This window comes from Rhinopithecus roxellana, chromosome 15 (genome assembly GCF_007565055.1).
Source record: "Rhinopithecus roxellana isolate Shanxi Qingling chromosome 15, ASM756505v1, whole genome shotgun sequence".
Classification (NCBI taxonomy): Eukaryota; Metazoa; Chordata; class Mammalia; order Primates; family Cercopithecidae; genus Rhinopithecus; species Rhinopithecus roxellana.
Window position 1 is genome coordinate 54,691,428 of NC_044563.1, and position 22,307 is coordinate 54,713,734.

General features: G+C 41.2%; 1 protein-coding gene across 7 annotated transcripts in view; it reads left to right on the plus strand.

Annotated features, from left to right (window-relative positions):
• The first annotated feature begins 452 nt into the window (after positions 1 to 452).
• Positions 453 to 22,307, plus strand: part of PAK1 (p21 (RAC1) activated kinase 1) — a 150,189-nt gene continuing 128,334 nt past the window's right edge. For 5 of the 7 annotated variants that reach the window (XM_030917941.1, XM_030917937.1, XM_030917943.1 and 2 more), the window contains exon 1: positions 835 to 958. The gene's annotated coding sequence lies outside the window, so the exon portion shown is untranslated. Of the gene's footprint in view, positions 959 to 22,307 lie in introns of all 7 variants that reach the window. The other 2 variants (XM_010365786.2, XM_030917939.1) reach the window with 2 other exon arrangements.

A 22,307-nucleotide genomic window follows, 5' to 3' on the forward strand; every position in this document is an offset into this window, starting at 1 on the left:
TGGCTACACCATTAGCCCTCCCAAAAATAGTCCCAAAATTGTCTGGTAGAAACGCTGCACGGAAACTGCCTGCCACGGACAGCGGACCGAGAAGAGTGACGCGACGCGATGACGTCACGCAGCAGCCGGGTGATTCCCCAGCCTCTGGCGTCACGCGCCGATGACGCAATCCCAGGCGTTCGCCCTTCTGCGGGCCAGAGTTTGGCCTCGCTCCTACGGGTCGGTCAGGCGCTCCCCGCCTCCTCCCACCTGCGGGAGGCGGGGCGGGCAGGGCTCCGCCTGAGCCACCGCCGCGCCGGGGAGGGGGAAAGGGTGGGGGGCGAAGGGGAAGGGGGAAGGGAGAAAGGGCGGGGGATGGAAGGGGGAAAGGGCGGGGAGGAGGGGAGCCAGCGAACTAGGCGGTCAGGCCCGCCGAGCGCCGTACAATAGCGCGGTTGTAGGCGGGGGAGGCGGCCCTGCTGCGGCTGCAGCCGGAGCCGAAGGTGGCCGCTGCACAGTAGACGCCCCCTCACGGATTCCCCCACACGCTCCCGCCCCCTCGCTCGCCCATTGCGCCTCCCTCGCGGGCTCCGCCGTCCTCCATAGACGCTTTCCCCCTCGGACTCTTATTCCCTTTTTCACGGAGCCCCGCGCTCTCGTGAGCCCCCTCGAAGAACCTGGTCTCCGCATCCAGTTCCCATCTCCTGCCTCAGAGGCCATCCGAGCTCTTCGCACCTCGCCCCTCAGCACCCCCCGTTGCCCCCGCCCCGCGTCGCCTCGCTCCCTCCCGCCCCCCCATCATCCCTTACCTCGCAGTTCCCCTGTCCTGAGGGGATCCCCGGCACGGGCGGCGCGGCAGCGGCAGGAGGGAGAAAGTGAAGGGGTAGCTCGCACACACTCTCGCCCTCACTCCCGGCTCGGCGGCACCCACCATCGGGAGGAGGAGGAGGAGCCGAGAGGAGCTGAGCGAGCACGGAAGGTGAGAGCGGGCCTCCCGCCCGGTACCCCTCGCGTCCCGGGCTGCCAGGGCCGGGGCGCGGGGGTGGGGACGGGTGGAGTAGGGGTCTGGGCCCATTTATGTCGCGTGGCGGGGCCGGGCGCCTGGGCCGGCGGAGGCGCCAGGTAAGGTGAGGCGGGCGTCGCCCAGCGAGGCCCGCTCCCGTCGGGCCAACAAAGGCCCCCCCGTGCGCTCACCGGCGGGGTCGCGGGTCTCAGACGCCGGGCAATCGAGAGACCTGGGAGAGGGAAGGGGCGGGGCGGGGCAAGGCCAGGCTGGGGCCGGGAGCCCACACGGGTACCGGTCCAGGACCGAGTCCCTTCCGAACTTTGCAGTCCTGCAGAGCTCACCCTGTCCCGCTACGAGGAGGCACAGCAAAGCGGCGCCCCAGTTCCTTCTGCATGGAATAAATGACTCCTTCTAGGCTTGGACAGTCACCTTTAGGGTTTTACTCCCTGAAAAATAAGGGCTGGTAGGACTTGACTTACGCAGCCCCTCCCCCACCGCGGAATATTCTGTAACTTGGGAAGTGAAAAACAACCGGGAAAGGAGATTTATAGTTATTTTATGTTCATTAATCCATTTGAAAAGACATGATTGTTGTAGTCTTTGCTATCCTATTTCAACAATACACATTATTGGGAATGTTTTGGAAGAATACTTGAGAAGTAGTGGGTTGTGAGCAACATCCTTGGTTTTTAAACCTCTTGGATAATTGTTCTACTCATACAAAAACTGAGCAGTGAAGGGAAGGGTTAGTTCTGTGGCTACTAATAAAAATTCGGATTAGTTAGTCTTGACTCTAAGAATTGCTCTTGAGAAAAATCTTTAATTTTGCCTCCTACATTTGTGGGTTCTCTTTCAACTCTGTCAGGAGAAAGTAGGAATTATCAGTACAGATACCTCATCTCTTACCTTGTGGCTTCATCCACTTCTTGTGTGACCTTGAGCAGGTCACTTCCAGCCTTAAAAGCTCCAGAAGTTTGGTTTTATGCCCCAAAACGGGCAGGTAGCAAGCACCGACTCAGCTTTCAAGAGTCCACTGAAGAATTCCCACACTGTGAAGTCTTTGCTGGCCTCCATCCTGTCCCTCCTCTCAGACAGAACTGACTTTTTCCCATTGGCCCGGTGGGATTTCTACCACAGCACTTATAACATTTTGGTTCCTATTTGGAAAATTCTAAATCACGTGCGTATAACCCCCACCCCCGCCACCTCAGCTAGAAACTATGCCTTTCAAAAAGGGTTTTGGGAACAATGACGCTGAAAACTTCCCATACTTTCCCTGAAGCTTATCCATACGCTTAACTACATGAACTCATGTGTCTGCCTTGGTAAATGTGCTTATTCAGTCAATTCATTTATCCAACATTACTGGAGTTTGGAGAGCTGCTGTGTTTCAGGCCTCTTGCTAAGGCTATGGGGATTCAGTCTATTAAGATATTCCCTGTCTTCAAAGAGCTCAAAGTCTAATGGGTGAGGTAGACAAGTAAACAATGAAGGTCTGCCCTGATCTCTGGGGGACTCCAGTTGTACAGGTAGTAGTGTGCAATAATTGAGGCTGCTGGACCTGTTTTACAAGTCTTCTCTTGGCCACAGTGAGTCCTGCAGGGAAGGTGACCTGCCTCATCCATAAGAGGGCATTTGGTAAAAAGCTTGTTCAGTTCAATTCAATATACATTTACTAAGCGCATGTTTTGAGTCCCTGTGCTAGGTTTGAAGGAAGCAGTGCCTCAAAGGAAGGTACTGTGCATCCAGAAAGATTTCTGTGAAACAAAACCTTACCCCATCAATGCCTCCTACCCCTGACTCTTCATATTCTGAAGATAAATTTCAGACTAACATGGAATAAGAAACTCTCAGGGATCAGACCACAGCCTGCCTTTGCAGCCTCACTTTCTGCGGCTCCCCTGCCACTCTCATCTTCTCTTTTGCATGTTCTGTTTTCTTCCTGGATGCTTCCCTTCCACCCTTTACCTGCCTGTGGAGGTGTCCTTGTTGGGCCTCTGCGATGCAGTCCCTTAGTCTCTCCTTTTCCTGCATAGAATGAGTTGCTCTTCCATCGTCTGGCTCATATACATACCACTCTTATGGTCTTCTATAGCACTCTATTGTAATTACTTGAGTTTGTGCCTTTTTTCGGTAGCCTGTGAATTTCTTTAATAAGCCCTTTCAATGATTCTGATGCTTGCTAAAGTTTGAGAACCACAGGGTTAAAAGATGTGCTCTTGATAAAATCCAGCACCCTGCCAGCTCCCACTGTCCCCTGTTTTTCTTCCATAGCACTCACTGCTTGACATCATCCCATCCCATCCCATCCCACCCCACTCTTGCCAATAGAATGAAAGCTTCCTGAGACTGGGAAGTTTTGTCAGTTTGGTCATTGCTTTAATCCTAGTGCCTAGAATAGTGACTGCATGTAGCAGGCACTCAAGTATTTGTTGAATGAATAATATAAGATAATTCAATCCTGTGTATTGCTAGCTGCTACATTGGGGTTTCACTAAAGAACAGTTCTCAGAATGAATAGGAATCATGGTCCAATATGCGAATCCAAGGGGATCCTAACATTTTGGGGGGATTCATTTTAGGTTGAGCTTTTCCCTTCTACATCTATGTGTCTCCAGCCAAAGCCTGCAAGAATTTTTAGCCCAGTCTTTTGTTTGTTTTAACCACCACCTGAAAACTGCTGTTGCAATATCCCAAGCCAGGATTGTTTCCTGGGAATTTGCAACTTGGTTTTGCAAGTCTAAATAAGCACTCTTAAGTTTTGAGTCTTTTAACTTAAAACTGTCTCTTCCTGGTCTCCTGTGGTTTTTGTCTTTCTCTAGTGCTCTATAGGGTCTGTTTGACTCCACACAAAGGTTTCCCTTCCTTGTGAAGCTCTTAAAATGCTTTGTTTCTTTCACTTTCTTACTAGCCCTAAGATACCATACCCAGTTTTCTCCTTTCCTAGCTTCCTTCTGCGAGAGTGACTTCATTTATTCATCCATTTACTATAAAATTGTGAGTCCTTCTCCACCATGTGCCAGACCCTGTGCTGGGCAGGATGTTCAGCTATATACAAGAGTGCAGCCCAAGTCTTTAAGGAGCTAGAGATAGTATGACATGATAAGTGCTGAAATGAAGAGATGAAATAGAGGGGTGAAAAAGGGTGGTATATGATCATAAAGGTAGGAGAAAGCTGCCTTTCTATTTGTTTCCCTCAATTTAGGAATGATTTGTCAAACAAGCATCATTTTGACAGGCAGACTTTTAAAAAATTTTAAGAGGTCATGGGCTTTGTTGGGGAAAACTAAAACAAAAATCAAGGTAGAATCGGCAGTTGCCAATTTGAGACATTAATTAATTCTGTTGTTGCTGGTTTTAATGATTTTTGTGATCCCTCTCCATGTTATTTTTCAAAGTGATAACCAGAAAGTGGGAGAAAAATATTTCTTTTTGGCATAGTAAAGAGACAAGTTTAAGGTTATCAAAAGAATACATCTCACTACAGTTTATTGTATATTTTTGAAAAGCTATAAATGTAATATGCATCTAAAAACAAGAGGCTTTTGACTGTTTATGATAAAGAAATGATAAATGTTTGAAGTGATGAATATGCTAATTATCCTGATTTGATTATTACACATATACATATCAAAATATCACTGTATCCTATAAATATGTACAATTATTACATACCAACTAAAAACAAAAGGAAAAATGCATTGATTCAAAATTAATAGTCAGTATATTCAAACTTGAAGATAAAAAATTTAAAAACATTCTCCCACACCAGTATTTCCTCCTTCTGGGTCTTTTTGTATGCCCATTATTAAAAAAAATATATATATATATCTTCACAGATGTTGTTTTAATTTCTAAGGGGTAATGTAATTTGTAGTGGGGGAAAATGAAACCCTGGAAAAGTTAGGAGACCTTCTTTAGTGTATGTTACTGCATGACCTTGTAGAAGTAATTTTTATCTCTGTGTTTTGTCCCAATTATAAAATGGGGATAGTAATGGTTGCTATGACCAGTTTACAGGAACATGAAGCAATTAAAATAATGACTATAAAGAAATCTTTGAAAAGTATAATTTGCTTGTTAGTTGTTAGGTGGTGGTAAGCTTACTAAAAATGACTTACATTATTGAATACCTGTTCTGTACCAGGCCCTGTGTGAGATGTTTAACATGTTCTTTTTAACCCTCAGAATAACCTTATGAGATGAACGTTGGTATCTCTGTATTATAGGTGAGGAAGCCTGAGAGTCATACTAGTAAAGGGAGCTTATTTGAGGTTTTGTTGCAAGTAAGTGGCAGACCAACAGTTCTAGTCCGTGTCCACCTGACTCCAGCAGCTATGTGCTATTTTCAGTACACAGGCTGATTTTAATTCTTCTGCACAGAGGATATAGGAATGTTTTGCAAATAAATATATTGCAGTGAGAGTTAAAGTTTCCATTTGGTGTGGTTTTTTTGGTGTATTAGAAGGCTTGGTGAAAACAGATTTACATTCATTTACATTTATCATTCATACGGGAAAAATAATAACATCTTTCCTGGATGTAATTTTGTTCAATCTTCATAACAGCCCTATGAGATAGGTATTCCCATTTTACGAGTTAGGAGGCTGAGGATCATATTAATAGAAGTCTTGGCTTGCTCAGAGGCACATCATTAACAAATGCCTGAATATTGATTTTAAACCACATTTTAAAATTCTAAGTGTAGTACTTTACTTTGCCGCTATAACATATAGCCTTTTAAACTCTATCAAACTAAATTTTGGGGCACTAGACATGTCCTTTTAAATTGGTTCCTAATCTCTTTAGCTTCTTCTCCCTAAGAAAACCCTGACTGAAGTCCACAGTTTGAATTAGAAAGGATAATTGCTGATAAAACCCTGTGTGAGATGGTCATGATGCTGCAGACTTAGAAGATAATACTTCTTTCCTGAAGCTGCCAGATCAGGCTTTATCCAGTATTTGGAATCACTTGTGCCTGAATATTTCCCGGTGCCATCATAAATTTATTAACTTAATGTACTACATTTTTCTACCTTTGTTGTGAGCCTTTTCTTTCATGAATATCTTCCTCTTCTCTCTCATTCTTTTAGTTTTTGAGATGGGGAAAGTCATGTATGTGCTAGGCTTCTCCGGACTATCCCTTCTTGAGGAATACTGTAGTATTAAGTCTAGAAAGAAGCAGAGGTTCATTCATCCCTCATGAGTTTGTGTGGTATTGATTGACTGTAGAATTCATCTAATTCTTAGTTATAAAAAGTCAATTATGTCTTGGCTTTTGTTCCTGGAGTCAGGGTTAGGTAATTTGCATGCAGGATTGGGAAATCCATTCTTGTCTATGGACTGCTTTCTTTTATTACTTTTCTACTTCCAGCCTTCTCCAATATCTCTTTACCTTTCAGACTGTAAGTACTAACTGAGGCTGGCAAGAGCGTTTTCTCCTTTATAGAATCTGCCTTTTGAATCTTTGGGGATGGCAGATGACAATGACAGTGTATGCATGGCTTCCACCCTCATCTGCCTGCCTATATCTTTAAGGTCCAGCTTTCCTTATTTCCTCCTTGATTCCCACAAAGCTAAGATTGATGTCTTCCTCACTGGAACCCTCGTTCTCGTAGTACTTTGTGTATTACTGCACTTCCCAAGGGAGGATATAAGGAAAAGCACAAAATTTGAAGTTAGACAAAGAGCTACTTGGACATTTATTTAAATCTCTATTTGTTCATTTGGAAGAAATAATACCTAACTTACAGAGTTCTTGTGAAGATTAAATTAATAATATATGTAAAAGTGAATTGTAAGATACTGAACTATATAGATGTTAGGTAGAGTAGTTGTAATTTTATGACTATGATTGCGTATAGCAGTGCTTTTAATTTTGGCTGTGTACTTGAATTATTTGTGAAGATGTAAAAGAGTTGCCTTGGCATCTCTATTTTGAAAGGTTTATGGGTGATTCTTATATGCAAAGTTGAGAAGCACTATCTTATATTACAATATTTTGCATAAATGTCTTACGTAAGTATTATATGAAAAGTAGTATTGTTATTGCCATTTTAAGTTCCTTCATTTGCTAAATAAATACTATGCATTAGTCATTGTCATAGGTTTTGAATAAACAGATGAATTATAGCCTCTACCCTTGAGTTTATAGTTTCCGGGAGAAACAGACATGTGCATAGACAATTACACTACATTGAGACAAAAAATGACAAAAATATGGAGATAAGTGCAAGTGCCATATGAACACAGAGGAAGGGCATCTGCTGCACTTGAAATGGAGGTGGACTGGCAAGCATTCTTAAAGGAGGTGACATCTAAGATGGGTTCTGAAAAATGAGCAGGGGTTAATGAAGCACAGTCAGGGAGGGTTGAGAAGAAAGGGAGATGATGGACCCTCTCGAAAGAGAGAGCAATATGTGAGCAGAAGATTTGAGAGCATGTTTGGGGAGCCCTGTGTAGTTCAGTATGCTTAGAAGATAGGGTGTAAGGTGGGGAGGGGTGAGAGCAGAGAGGAGGCAGGGCCCAGGTGATGAAGGGCCTTTTGTATAATGTACAAAATACTTTTACTGATATTATCTGACTTTATTCTTTGGACAATTCTCTGGGTTAGCTAGGACAGGTGTTGTTTTATATTCATTTGATAGAAGAAAACACAAAGAGGTTAATTGACTTTCTGAGGCTACACAGCACAGCTAAGATCTGAAGCCAGGTTCTTTTGATTGTTCATGCTTTTTCTATTACACTATAGCCATCTTAGACCTTTGTGGTGGTGTGGGGATCAGGTAAACTCTGTGGATACATGCACAGCAATTTGTAAGCTGTAACGTGCTAGACTGATGTTGGCTAACTCATTTTACAGATGAGGAAATTTGGGAGCAGAGATATCAAGCTGTCATTTGAAGACTTTTTTTTCTTCGAGACAGAGTCTTGCTCTGTTGCCTGGGCTGCAGTGCAGTGGTACGATCTCGGCTCACTGCATGCTCCACCTCTCGGGTTCACACCATTCTGCCTCAGCCTCCCGAGTAGCTGGGACTACAGGTGCCCACCACCACGCCTGGCTAATTTTTTGTATTTTTAGTAGAGACAGGGTTCACTAACTTAGTTTCACTGTGTTAGCCAGGATGGTCTCGATCGCCTGACCTCGTGATCCACCCGTCTCAGCCTCCCAAAATGCTGGGATTACAGGCGTGAGCCACCGTGCCTGGCCTTGAAGACATTTTTAAAAATTATTACTGTGTAACCATAAGAAGTCACTTAACCATCCTGAGACTCAGTTTTCCTTAGCTGTCATATAGATGTGTTGAGTTTGATGCCAGCTTCTTAGCTCAAATATTTTGACAGTGATTCTTAACCTTCTCACCTACTCCTTGCCCTCACCCTTTCTCTGTAATACAAAAGGACATAGTCCATCAGTAACAGTATTTCACTATGGAAATAGTTCCCAGTGGGCTAGAAGAACAAAATTTAAATTTCCAGTTTTGGGGATGGGTGAAGAGGGACTTGGTATAGTTGGAGGGGCTCTTGGTTCTTCAATTACCTGTTGGAGAATTACTATTAATATTTATTTATTTATTTATTTATTTATTTATTTATTTATTTATTTTGAGACAGGGTCTTGCTCTATCGTCCAGGTTGGAGTACAGTAGCTCCATCACAGCTCACTGCAGCCCTACCCTACCAGGAGCAAGCAATCCTCTCACTTTAGTCTCCTAGTAGCTGGGACCACAGGGGCATGCTACCAAGCCCCGCTAATTTTTGTATTTTTTGTAGAGACAGGGTTTTGCCATGTTGCCCAGGCTGGGCTCAAGTGAACTGCCCACCTCAGCCCTCAGCCTCTCAAGATGCTGGGATTACAGGCATGATCTACTTTGCCCGGCCCAAGAATTACTATTTTATAACATTCCCTCCCACTTACTTTCTCATATGGAATTATCTGACCAGTCCAGAGTCTGAGATTTTTTTGGTATCCAGGATACATTTTGCTTAATTTAATAAATTATGTATGTAATTTGTAAAGTAATTTAAAAAAATAAAAACCAGGTGAGCAAAATTAGAAAACCCATCATGGTACACTTTTGAAAAGTCCAAGTTTCCTGGACTTTCTAGAGATTATATATAAGATTATATATATTATTTTTGTGCTTTACTGTTTTCAAAACCCTTTATGTAGAGTCTCATTTAACTTAATTCTGTTCTTAAGGCATATTTTTTATAAATGAACAGAAGTTAAGTGGCATGATTATATAGCTGGGAAGTTACAAACTGGAATCTTTAATTCATATTTTCTGTCTCCACATCTGGTCACCTGCTCCTGATCATTCGGATGCTGCCCTGACCAGTGCCACTTTTTAAAAAATTCTAGGTTCCTAGGAGAATGATAAAATATATTTATAGTTCCCTCTAACTCTTTCAAAAAAACATTTTTTTCCTATCCATTGCTACTTGCTGGATAATTGACTTAGTTGACTATGTGATAAAGGTTCCAGGACAGTTAGGAATGGCTGCTGAGTATATTGTTTTTCACTCACACGCACGCGCGCACACACACACACACTTTCACATATGTGCCAATCCAATACAGCTGGTCCCTGACTTACAGTGGTTCAACTTAACGATTTTTCGACTTTATGATGGTGTCAAAGCAGTATGCATTCAGTAGAAACCATACTTGGAATACCCATCCAATCACTTTCAGTGCCGTATTTAATAAATTACAGGAGATATTCAGCACTTTATTATAAAATAGGCTCTGTGTTAGATGATTTTGCATAACTGTAGGCTAATGTAAGTGTTCTGAGTTTGTTTAAGGTTGGGTAGGCTAAGCTATGATGTTTGGTATGTTAGGTATATTAAATGCGTTTTTGACTTAAAGTATTTCAGTGTAAGTTGGGTTTATCAGGTTGTAACCTAATTGTAAGTCAAGGAGCATCTGTAAAACTCTATAGTGCTTCTATTTATTCCTTAATTAGACTATACACATTTATTGATTTCTTCCTGTGTGCCAAGCATTGCACTTAGTACTAAGGATACAATCATAAATAATACAGGCATGGTCCTTGTCCTTGCTCTTAGAAAGATTACATTCCAGAGGGTAATACAGAGAAAAGTAAGTAGATATACAAGTGCACAGTTGCAGGTTTTGCTAAGTCCTACAAAAGAGATAAAGGACTAATGTAGAGAGTTTTGGAGTGATAAGGGAAAGACCTCATTGAGGAAATGATGCTTTTCAACTGAGATGTGCATGATAAATAGATTTTAGTCATACAGAACATAGAGGGGAAAAAGCATGTCAGGTAGAGGGAACATTTTAAATGCACAAAGACCCTGAAAGTAGGTAAAAGTGTAGAGACGTGCTGCTCAGTATGGTGGCTAGTTAGCCAGTGTGGCTGTTGAGCACACTGGCTGATTCACATAGAGATGCACTGTAAGTGTAAAATACATACCAGAGTTTGAAGACAATACTGAAAAAATAATGTAAAATAACTCATTAACTTTTTATATTGGTTATATGTTGAATTGTTAATATTTTGAATATATTGGGTTAAAATGTATTTAAAAATTAATTTCACCTTTTTACAAACTTTAAAATATGGCTACTAGAAAATTTAAGATTACATATGTGGTTTGTTTTTAAGGCTAACATTATTTTTCAATTGGATAATGCTGGTTTAGTTCAACATAGAGGAACTAAAAAAAGGGCCATTATGGCTGTTGTATAGGAAGCAAGAGTAAATGGTCTGAGATGAAGTTGGAGTGGTATGAAGAGACCTTTCAGAATGCTACCCTGTGTAATATCCTAGTTAATCCGAAGGGACTGAGGGGATTATCAAGTCTGATTTTATATATTGAGACAGTAATTGCCAAAGTCTCTCTTCTCTCTAGAGTGCTAAAATGAGAACATGAGCAAGCACTTTTAGCATAGTTTCTTGGGATTAGAATGCTCTATTTCATTGTCAGATAAAACAAAGAAGTAAATGAATATTGATGAAGAATAAATTGATTAATACAAGTTCCCAAGTGGTCTTGAGACTGCCTCTGGGTATCTGTGGTAAGTGGACCCTCTCAAAGACTGAATTTTTGATAAAAATTTTCCTGTAGGCTGACTCTTCTTGAAACTGTTTCATTTTATACTGTATTTCTTTAATTTTATGTATGTTAAAAAATTTAAATAAAACATTGGCAGGGTAGTATGTGCAGTGAACACCTATATACCTATTATTTAGACTGTGTGGTATTTTGCAGTTTGCTTTATTGCATGTCTATATATCCCTTGATCCATTCATTAACCTATCTTATTTTGAAGTGTTTCAAAATAAGTTGCAGGTTATCAGTACACCCTTAAACACTTTAGCATCCATATCATTATTTGCTTACATGGAACTATACTCTTACTTGATACTCTGTGGCGTTATTTGATGAATATCTGTCTACCCTACTACACCCTACACTCCAGAGAATCATTTCTCTTTAAGGCTTGACACCTTCAAGAGAATGAGTTTTAACATACTCCCCGTTTTCTTAAAAGCCCCACCCCCTGCATCTTTTTTTTTTTTTTTTTTTTTTCTCACTGTTGTATCCCCAGTGCCTAACCTATAATAGGCGCTCGACAAATATTTTTTGATTGAGTGAGTGAAAGTGGAGCCAGAATTCCAACTGTGGTCCACATGACTTATTATTATTATTATTATTATTTTTGAGGCACATGACTTATTATTATTATTTTTTTTGAGATGTAGTGTCGCTCTGTTTTCCAGGCTGGAGTGCAGTGGCACAATCTCGGCCCACTGCAAGCTCCGCCTCCCGGGTTCACGGCGTTCTCCTGCCTCAGCCTCCCGAGTAGCTGGGACTACAGCCGTCCGCCACTGCTCTCGGCTAATTTTGTGTGTGTGTGTTTTTAGTAGAGACGGGGTTTCACTGTGTTAGCCAGGATGGTCTGGATCTCCTGACCTTGTGATCCACCTGCGTTGGCCTCCTAAAGTGCTGGGATTGATTACATGCGTGAGCCACCGTGCGTAGCGATAGGACGTGGAAAATTCTTTTTTTTATTTGAGAGGGAATCTCGTTCTGTCGCCCAAGCTGGAGTGCAGTGGAGTGCAGTGATGCGATCTTGGCTCACTGCAAGCTCCGCCTCCCGGGTTCACGCCATTGGCCTGCTTCAGCCTCCTGAGTAACTGCGTCTACAGGCGCCCGCTGCCAGGCCTGGCAGGACGTGAAAAATTCTTAAAGCCGATCAGCAGCTACTTTGCTACTCTGGATCTTTCTTCATTTCCTTTAAGCTGAGGAATTACATGTTACTGAAAAATGGCATTGAACTGAGACCCTTGAAGGCCTATTTGCCTTCTAGTGGGTCAACTCTTTTTAGTATTATCCAAGGCAGTGTTTCAAAATTGGCTGTTTTCTTTTAGATTAGTATGGGTTTCTTTAAAGTGCCACACAAGCTTAACATGAATAATGTTACTTTGTTCCATTAAAAATAACAGGGCTGGCCGGTCGCGGTGGCTCACTCCTGTAATCCCAGCACTTTGGGAGGCCGAGGCGGGCGGATCACGAGGTCAGGAGATCCAGACCACCCTGGCTAACACAGTGAAACCCTATCTCTACTAAAAATACAAAAAATTAACTGGGCGCGGTGGCGGGCGCCTGTAGTCCCAGCTACTCAGGAGGCTGAGGCGGAAGAATGGGGTGAACCCGGGAGGCGGAGCTTGCAGTGAGCCGAGATCACGCGGCTGCACTCCAACCTGGGCGACAGAGCGAGACTACGTCTCAAAAAAAAAAAAAAAAAAAAAAAGGCTTTGTTTCACAAACTTTTGTAATACTATTAATCAATTTAAAATTTAGTTATGATGCCATCCTGACAACCCTTTTTTGTTTCCTTTTTTGGTATATGTAGACATACATAAACATACATGTATTTGTAATCATAATGTAGACCTAAGTTTGTTGTTTGCCCTTTTTTCTTGACTTATACACATTTCTCCATGTTACTCTTTAGTCTTCATTGTAAAATTTAAGATGATATTCCATAATTTACCTAAAACTATTGTAACAGTCAATGTTCTACTGGAGAAACAGAACCAGTAGAATAATTCTTTCTTTGGGAAACTTTAGTTTTGCTCTTAAAGCCTTTCAACTGATTAGATGAAGGCCACCGAGATTATGGAGGATAATATTCTTTACTTAACGTCAACTGCTTGTAGATGTTAACCACGTCTACAAAATACCTTCCTGGCAACACCTACATTAATGTTTAATTGAATAACTGGGGACTATGGCCTAGCCAAGTTGACGCATAGAACTATCAGGTGTAGGTTTTTAGGTTTTTCTTTTCCTACTGTAAATTATACTGTAATTTTACCCATAACACTGCATATAGCTTTCTTCTTTCAAATATTATTTCTTTAGAATAAATTTCTGTAGTTGGGATTACTGGATCAAGGGGTAGAAGACCTAATGGGCTCTTGACAGGATTTGACATTTGCAAACTGAAAGTACCACTACAGCCTTTCTTTTGATGATTTCTTCAGAAATTGGCCCATTCAACTGATTCATTTACTTTTTCCACAAGCCTAGTTTTCTGCCTGTGTTTTCTATCTCTGGAAATAATTGCATGCTTTTCTTCGGGATTGTCTTCAGTTTTATTCTTCTTCCGCCACTTTTTTTCTGCCGTTTACCTCTCTTTGCCCCCACCCTCCAGACTTTGCCTCATATATCACAGATAAAATAGAAGCTTCATATTCCTACTTAGGATTTACTTGGATTTGTACCCATTCCTTCCTTTGCCCCTTCTTTTACAATGAAAGGAGTGATTCTGTTCTCTTTCCTCATCTCTTCTTCGCTTGCTCCTCCACATGTTTTTAGATTGTTTCCCATGGTCCCATCTTAGACTCCTCACTTTATGGCATCTTTAAATTTTGCCTTCTACTGAGTTATCCTAAGCAGCATTCAAACATTCTACTTAAAGGAAAATAATTTTCCTTTTCTTCACCAAAAAAAAAAAAAAAACAGTGCTCATGAGATCCCATGTCAGCTTCTAGATAAACCCTATCTCTGCTTTTCTTCAAAGCTAGTCTTCTTTAAATAGCTATTTACAACTATTTACCTTACCTCCTATTTATTCTGCAGCCTACTCCCCTCCGTCTCCACAATCCCATCATAACTGCTCTTGCTAAGGCCATTAATGATGCTCATGGTGCCAAACTTACTTACTTTTTTTTTTTTTTTAAAGCAAACAAACAAAAAACCTCTTAGCCACAGATGTACCCAATAATCCTGTACCTCAATGGCTGGCTGGCTGGCTGACTCCCTCGCTTCCTCCCTCCTTCCCTCCTTCCCTCCCTTCCTCCTTTCCTTCTTTTTTTTCTTTCCTTCTTTCTTTTTCTCTCTCCCTTTTTCCTTTTCATCTTTTTTTTTTTTTTTTGGCCTATTCTACAGAGTTTGAGAAAGTCTGTCTTGCCTCAGGGCCTTCACACCTGTTCTTTACCCTTGGTTTGCTGTTCACAATTCTGGCTTCTCCTTCTCATTCAGTAAACAAATATTCATTACCTACTGTAAACCAGGACCTTTCTAATCTAAAGAAGAGCCCCTCTGTTTTCCTCTTACAGCACTTTGTTATTTTCTGTAATGGCATTTATAATGATTTGTGATTCTATATTTATTTGACTGTTGGTTATGTCTAGACTTTTAGCTCCATGGAGTCAAAAGTCATGTCTTTTGGTCACCATTGTACCTCATCACTTAGTACAGTGCTTGGAACACAGTGAGGCTTGTAAATATTTGCAGAATGAATAAGCTCATGCTATCAGTCCAATGGATTATCAAGCCTTGTTAGTTTTATCTCTGAAGTTTTTTTTCCAGTTTATTTTTATTTCTCTATCCTTTCTGCTCTGATTTAGACTTTAATCATCTCTTCCCTTGACTTTTAGTAACCTCTTAACTAGTGTCCTGGCAACCAGTCTTTCTGCCCTCTTATTTATTCATCATTCTGCCTGGAGTAATATTTCTGATCCTGTCACTGTTCTGCCCAAAAGCCATCAGTGTGTCTCCATTGTTTATAGGATAATATGTAAATTAGTTATTCAGGGAACTTAACAATTTGACCTCACCTACCTCTTCAGCATCTCTTCTGACCCTACTCACTCTCTCTAAATAGACCGTTTCAGTTTCATTCCATTTCATATCATATTACCCTGTTCCCTCAGCCTGGAATTCTGTTTTCCTCTATGCTTTTAAAACTCTTTATTCCTCAAGATGCAACTTGGATGCCAGTTCTTCCATGTAGGCTTCCCCAGTTTTCATCCTCTCATTCGTGATTTTAAGTTCCTGGAGGGTAGTACTTTGTTTTTTTCTTTGCTGTATCTTCAGTATCTTGATAAGTGCCTGGCATGTAGTAGGCTCTTAATAAATATTTGTTGAATGATTGAATACAATAGTTTACTGTTGCACTCCCTTGACATATATTCATCAAACTTTCTTGAATTTTCATAGTACACTCTCCCCATCCTTTGTGCTATAATTAGTATTGAAATTCATTTGTTATCTATAGGGACTTATAAAATTAGCCCCCACTCAAACATCCCTCCCTGCTCACCAGTAAGGTCTGTACAGTCACCCCTCTTTGTCAGTAAGTGCTTTTCTAATGGTAGGATTCTTAACATTGAGCAATATAATGCAAATGGATTCTAAAATGAATATTGAAAAATTTTAGGAGTTGAAATAAGGCAATATTGGATAATGGCCTGAATCACACACACAAGAATCACTGACAAAGGAGGATTAGGTAAAGTTAGACCGATTTAAAATTGAAGGGAAAATTAACGTGGGTAATGAGATAACAGGACATTCAGAGGACAATGATTTGAGTAACAAAGGATTAAAAGAGACCCTTGGGAAAAATTGATGAAGCTCTCGAATATTTTTATAAAATTGATCCTCTTATCAATATGTTTTGAAAGCCAAATGTGAAGTGACAGATGTTCTTTGTTCTAAGAATTAGCTTTGTGGGCAATGTAGCAAGTTTTATTAGGAATTATAAAAAATTTAAAATGTTTGTCTTGATAAATTAAAGGCCCCATCAGCATTTTAAAAAAATTTACTAAGAAATTTTGGTCCCTTGTCAGTTAACTTTAAGTGGTATTTTTGGATAGTAGTACCGTCATGTAACAAGAATGCCCTCTGTATATGCTCATTCCTCCATTAGATTTAGTTCCCTGAGGTTGGGATTGTGTTTTTTAAATTATATTCCTATGATGGCTACATCAGAGTCTGGTACCTCAGAGATGCCTCATAAATGCATAGAGATAAGAAGTGGATAATAATTGAAGGGACTTGGTAAAGGTCCTTGAAAGGTCCTGTCTGGTACAGAGCTTATACAGCAGGTGTATGGTAGCATTTGACTGTCATGCTTTGTTAAGACCAAAAGGAAAACCTCTCTTACTTTTCCTTTTGCCAGCTCCTGCCTAGTGTGTATTTTAATATTCAGAATCTGTTCTCTGCCTCAATAGCTGTTATTCTCATTGTAATTCTTCCTGGAGATTGAGATGGAAATGAGAAAGGCTTTGGGCTGCTAACTGGGCGTCCACATTCATGAGAACTTAGAAATGAAGAGGGACCAAATGCCATGCCTGACCTAGACAGCTTCAGGTCAGCCAATCATTGCTTTCCTGCCTCTCCCTTTGTTCTCTGTGCCTCTAGCCTCCTATCTGCTGGAGGTTTGTGCTACAGCTGTTTATACCAATTAATGTAATGCTAATGCGCTCCTTAATGAAGCCATGGAAGCACATGGTCACAGCCAGTGGATAAGAACTGCAGAGCCGCAGCCTTCAAAGTACCTTTTTACTAACAATTGGACCAGGCACCTGAATATCTTTTCACATTGTTTTTGAAACCATGGAAACAGAAGTTGAACACCTTAGTTTTGGAAGTCTAACAGCTCACTTTATAGAATAAGGAAAAACGACGACAGAGGTGATGAAGTTCACGCCAAATTAATAATTCCAAACCTCACATTTCAACAAGGCTGTAACATGTAAATATAATTTTCTTTTCTCTGTGTATTGTGTAGCTGTTAAAAACCTCTGCTACTGACCTAACTTTGAATCCCGTGGCCCTGCCATTTTCTGACTGTGATCTGGCTGGAGTAGTTTTAGTTAACCTCTGTAGTTTTGGTTTCCTTATACTTAAAATGGTACTAATAATAGTACCTGCTTCGGCTGGGTGCGGTAGCTCATGCCTGTAATCCCAGCACTTTGGGAGGCCGAGGTGGGCGGATCACGAGGTCAGGAGATCAAGACCATCCTGGCTAACATGGTGAAACCCGGTCTCTACTAAAAATACAAAAAAGTAGCTGGGCGTGGTGGCGAGCGCCTATACTCCCAGCTACTCGAGAGGCTGAGGCAGGAGAATGGCATGAACCCGGGAGGTGGAGCTTGCAGTGAGCCGAGATTATGCCACTGCACCCCAGTCTGGGCAACAGTGCGAGACTCTGTCTCAAAAAAAAAAATAATAATAATAATAGTACCTGCTTCATATGTTTGTTATTAGGATTACGTGAGGTAGTAGTTGTAAAACACTTAGCAAATTTTGGCACATAAGAAGTCCTTAACAAATGGCAGCTATCATTATCATTACAGGGTAGAGAAGCTAAAATGATTTTAAATGACTTGTGCTTTAATTTATAGCCCTGCCCTCAAAACCTTTGTTCCTAATTCTTCAATTAGGATATAAGCCTTGTGAAAACAAAGACCTCTGCTTGCTTCTCTGTTGTCCTCAGCACCTAGACCAATTTTTAGCACATAGTAGATGCCTAATAAATATTTGGCGAATTAATGAATTCTAGGGACATTTTCTCTGAATAACATCTAGGTTTAGATACTTCAGCCACTTGAATCTTTTTTTTACTTTACTGTTGTTTATATGAATTTGCACTTAAAAAATAGTTTTTATGTTGTGTCTTTTCAGGTATCCTTGTTTCCTTATACATTGTAAGTCTCCAAGAGTGGGAGACTGTGATCTCTCTATGGGAATCTCCCTATAGCTTCTAGTGTGGTATTTCTTTTTTTAATACAGTTATTAGTGCTTAGTAATTACTGACAACTGACTGTAAAATTCACTTGCATTCAACATTAATTTTTTGAGCAAAAACTAGTGTGTGCAGTGGTGTCATTTCCAACTCTTTTTTTTTTTTTTGAGACGGAGTCTTGCTCTGCCACCCAGGCTGGAGTGCAGTGGCCGGATCTCAGCTCACTGCAAGCTCCGCCTCCCAGGTTCACGCCATTCTCCTGTCTCAGCCTCCCGAGTAGCTGGGACTACAGGCGCCCGCCTCATCACCCGGCTAGTTTTTTGTATTTTTTAGTAGAGACGGGGTTTCACCGTATTAGCCAGGATGGTCTCGATCTCCTGACCTCATGATCCGCCCGTCTCGGCCTCCCAAAGTGCTGGGATTACAGGCTTGAGCCACCGCGCCCGGCCATTTCCAACTCTTAAGAAGTTGAATTTGTAGGTGCAGTCTTTGGTGGCAAGAGACACCTTATTACTATTGTAAATGTTGATCTTTGCGCTTGAAATAGCCCTCTCCTTCCTCCCTGTCCCTTTCTACCAGATGACATACCACTCATTCTTCAGGGCTCAGTCTCCTGTCAAGTCTTTCTTCCTTTATGTAAGTCTTTCTTCCTCTTTATGTAAATCTCTTCATGGAGGAAGTAGATAACTTTTGCAAATGGGGTGATTTTGAGGGAGGACATTCCACAGATAGAAGAGCTGATGCAAAGACATGGTAGGAAAGGGCCAGGTGTTATGGGAATATGATAGTAGATATTATATGTTATCTTATTTGTCATGGCTCTTATTAATAGGGGCAAACCAGAGAGTCCATTCTAGCAAGTTTAAGCAAAACAGATTTATTAAAGAATATCAGAGAGATTTAGGAATCTTTGGGAGAATTGAAGAAATGGACCCAGGCTGGGCTTCCAGGAACAAACTCCCTGAACTACATTAAATAACTGAGTCCTCAAGGATACTGCTCTTTGCCAGAATCAGGAACCTGTTGCTACAGTTGCTAGATAGAGAGCTATGCTGCTGCTGCTGCAGTTTGTTCCAACAAAAGGGATGTTCTGTGCCAGTCTCTCCCATCATCCAATTTAGTTCCAATCAGTATCTAGTCTGAGAGCATCTGATTGGCAGAACCTAAATCACATTTAGAAGGAAATCTGAGAAGTAACGTTTTTTTCTTTTCAACCTCTGTAGTGCCTGCTAAGCTAGAAAGGAGTTGGAATACGTGTTGAGCAAAGCAGTGTATACATTGTGCCCTAGAGAATATTCAGGTGGCTGTACCCTCTTCTAGTACCAAATTGTGTATCATTTGGAATTCTGTAAACAGAAATTCTGACTCAAATTTGGCTGAAATCATGTTGAAGTTTTTATCATACTTGTGTTACCTTTATCCACAAGCAGGCTTCCATCATGGTAGTAAATTGACTGACAAGACCAGCTGGGGAGATAAGCTTTTTTATTCACCAGTGGATGAGAGAGAAAGGGAGAGAGACTGACTGACTTTATTTCACAAAATGGACAAAAATTTCTTCTCCTCAGTCAAATTGAATCAATATAGATCACCTGCCCATCCCTGAACTACAAGAGTTTCTAGGGACATGCCAGGTGCTGATTGAGTAAACCTAAATCTGATTCAAGAACTAATCACTGGCAAGGAGAATGGAATTACCATGTTTGGTTTGGATGTACAATCAGGACCTACTCTTGGAGCTAGGAATGGGGTCAGCTTTCTCTGAGGACAGTGGTTCTCAAAGTGTTGTGTTCTGGGAACTTGCTAAAAATGCAAATTCTGGAGCCACATCTCAGGCTTACGAATCAAAAACTCTGGGTGTGGGACCCAGGAATCTGTGTTTTAACAGGCCCTCCAGATGATTTTGGTTTCTTGCTAAAATTTGAGAACTGCCTTAGAAACTGTTTGATGAAGGATGAACACCTGATAGAAAAAAGGTCTGGGCTCTGTTGGGAAGGGAGAAGAAGGGAATGGATGCTGGGTAGGCAGCCAAAAGCATCCATTTCAAAACTGGAGAGATGGATAGGGACCAGTTCGTGAGGAATCTTGAATGTCTAGCTCACAAGGTGGTGGTTGTTGTGAGATATAAAACCGGATAATGTCTGTCTGAGGGACCTGTACAACGAAGGAGATAGGTTATAATACGGATAGAGTATATTGAACTTGGAGCCAGAGTTTGGATTCTCATCCTGGTCTTTTTTACCTCATTGAGTTTCAGACTTCCCTTCTGTAAAATAGGGAATATAACCACTGGGTTGTTAAGACAATTAAATGGACAAATATATGTGGAAGTGCCTAGTTCATAATGTAGCATATTAACAGGTAAAAATCTACAGAATATGGCCGGGCGCAGTGGCTCAAGCCTGTAATCCCAGCACTTTGGGAGGCCGAGACGGGTGGATCACGAGGTCAGGAGACCATCCTGGCTAACACGGTGAAACCCCATCTCTACTAAAAAATACAAAAAACTAGCTGGGCAAGGTGGCGGGCGCCTGTAGTCCCAGCTACTCGGGAGGCTGAGGCAGGAGAATGGCGTAAACCCGGGAGGCGGAGCTTGCAGTGAGCTGAGATCCGGCCACAGCACTCCAGCCTGGGCGACAGAGCGAGACTCCGTCTCAAAAAAAAAAAAAAAAAAAAAAAAAAGATCTACAGAATATGAATGATGATAATTGGCTAAAGTAGTATGAATTTTATTTACTTATTTAATTTATTTTTATTTTTTTGAGACAAGGTCTTGCTTTGTCACGTAGGCTGGAGTACAGTGGCCTGATTATAGCTCACTGCAGCTTCAACCTTCTACCTCAGCCTGCCAAGTAGCTGGGACTACAGGCACTGGCCACCATACCCAGTTAATTTTTTTGTATTTTTTTGAAGAGATGGCGTTTCGCCATATTGCCAGGCTGGTCTTGAACTCCTGAGTTCAAGCAGTCCTCCTGCCTCAGCCTCCCAAAGTGCTGAGACTACAGGTGTGAGCCACTGCACCCAGCCTGGTGTTGGAACTTTGATCATATTCAGATCAGCTCTGGTTTAACTGCATGAACATGGGTTCTGCCTCTGCAGTCTTACCCTGGGGCATTATATGAATTATTTACTTCGACTGTTACAGGGATAATGCAGTTCCTTTTGCTCTTGTAACTAAGATGTATTCAGCTTACTGTGACCATACATATTTTATGTTCTTCCTGGCAGTATAATTCATTCCTTTTTATTTTCTTCTGTGAGTTAATTAAGATTTGTAATACCATGCCCTTTTCCCTCTTGTTTTTTGTTTTGTTTTGTTTTTTAAAAAAATATATCTCACATTTTCTAAATATAGAATACTTACAAGTTCATGTTAAGTTTGAGTGGGAAAAGTGTTTAGAATCGGTTTGGACTTGCTCCCTTGCTTTATATATAAAGAAACTAGGGCAGACAGGGAAATAATTTTCCAAAAAAAAATTTTTTTTTGAGACTGAGTTTTGCTCTTTTCGCCCAGGCTGGAATGCAGTAGCGCGATCTCAGCTCACTGAAACCTCCGCCTCCTGGGTTCAAGCGATTCTCCTGCCTCAGCCTCCCAAGTAGCTGGGACTATAGGCGTGCACCATACACCTGGCTAATTTTTGTATTTTTAGTAGAGATGGGGTTTTACCATATTGGCCAGGCTAATCTCGAACTCTTGACCTCAGGTGATCTGCTTGCCTCGGCCTCCCAAAGTGCTGGGATTATAGGCGTGAGCCACCACACCTGGCCTCCAAAATCTTATATATCCCATTTCTTCCTTCTTCCTATTTCTTGGCATGGAAGAATTTACACCCAGGGCTTTCATTTTTTTTTTCTGTAATATTAGTCAAAAGTCATTTGTAGATTGTTTAGATCTGGTGGGATTTAGTTAAAGTCATAAGCCTGATTTGCTGTAAGTGAGGCAGAGCTGATGTGCCAACCTAGGAAGAGAGAAAGCTAGTGGATAGAAGTGTTAGGGATCCACTAAGAAGTGTTCTATCTTAGATCCTACCATGAACATACTCTTTACTCCTACTTGGTATGTTATTAGATGGCCAACACTGTTATTAGGTGGCTTATGGCTTTTTCTTTGTTTCTATCTAGGGTGTTTGAGGAAGGTAAATATGCATTTGAATGGGTAATTTCAACTCTTTGGTGCTGAGCATTTTCCACCTTTGTCTATACTGTAAATAACCAGTCTTTTTTTTTTTTCTTTTAGAAAGTTACTGCTTGAGTGGCAAGGAAACTAGAGAAACTGCTTCTCATAGACTAGTTGGGTTACTG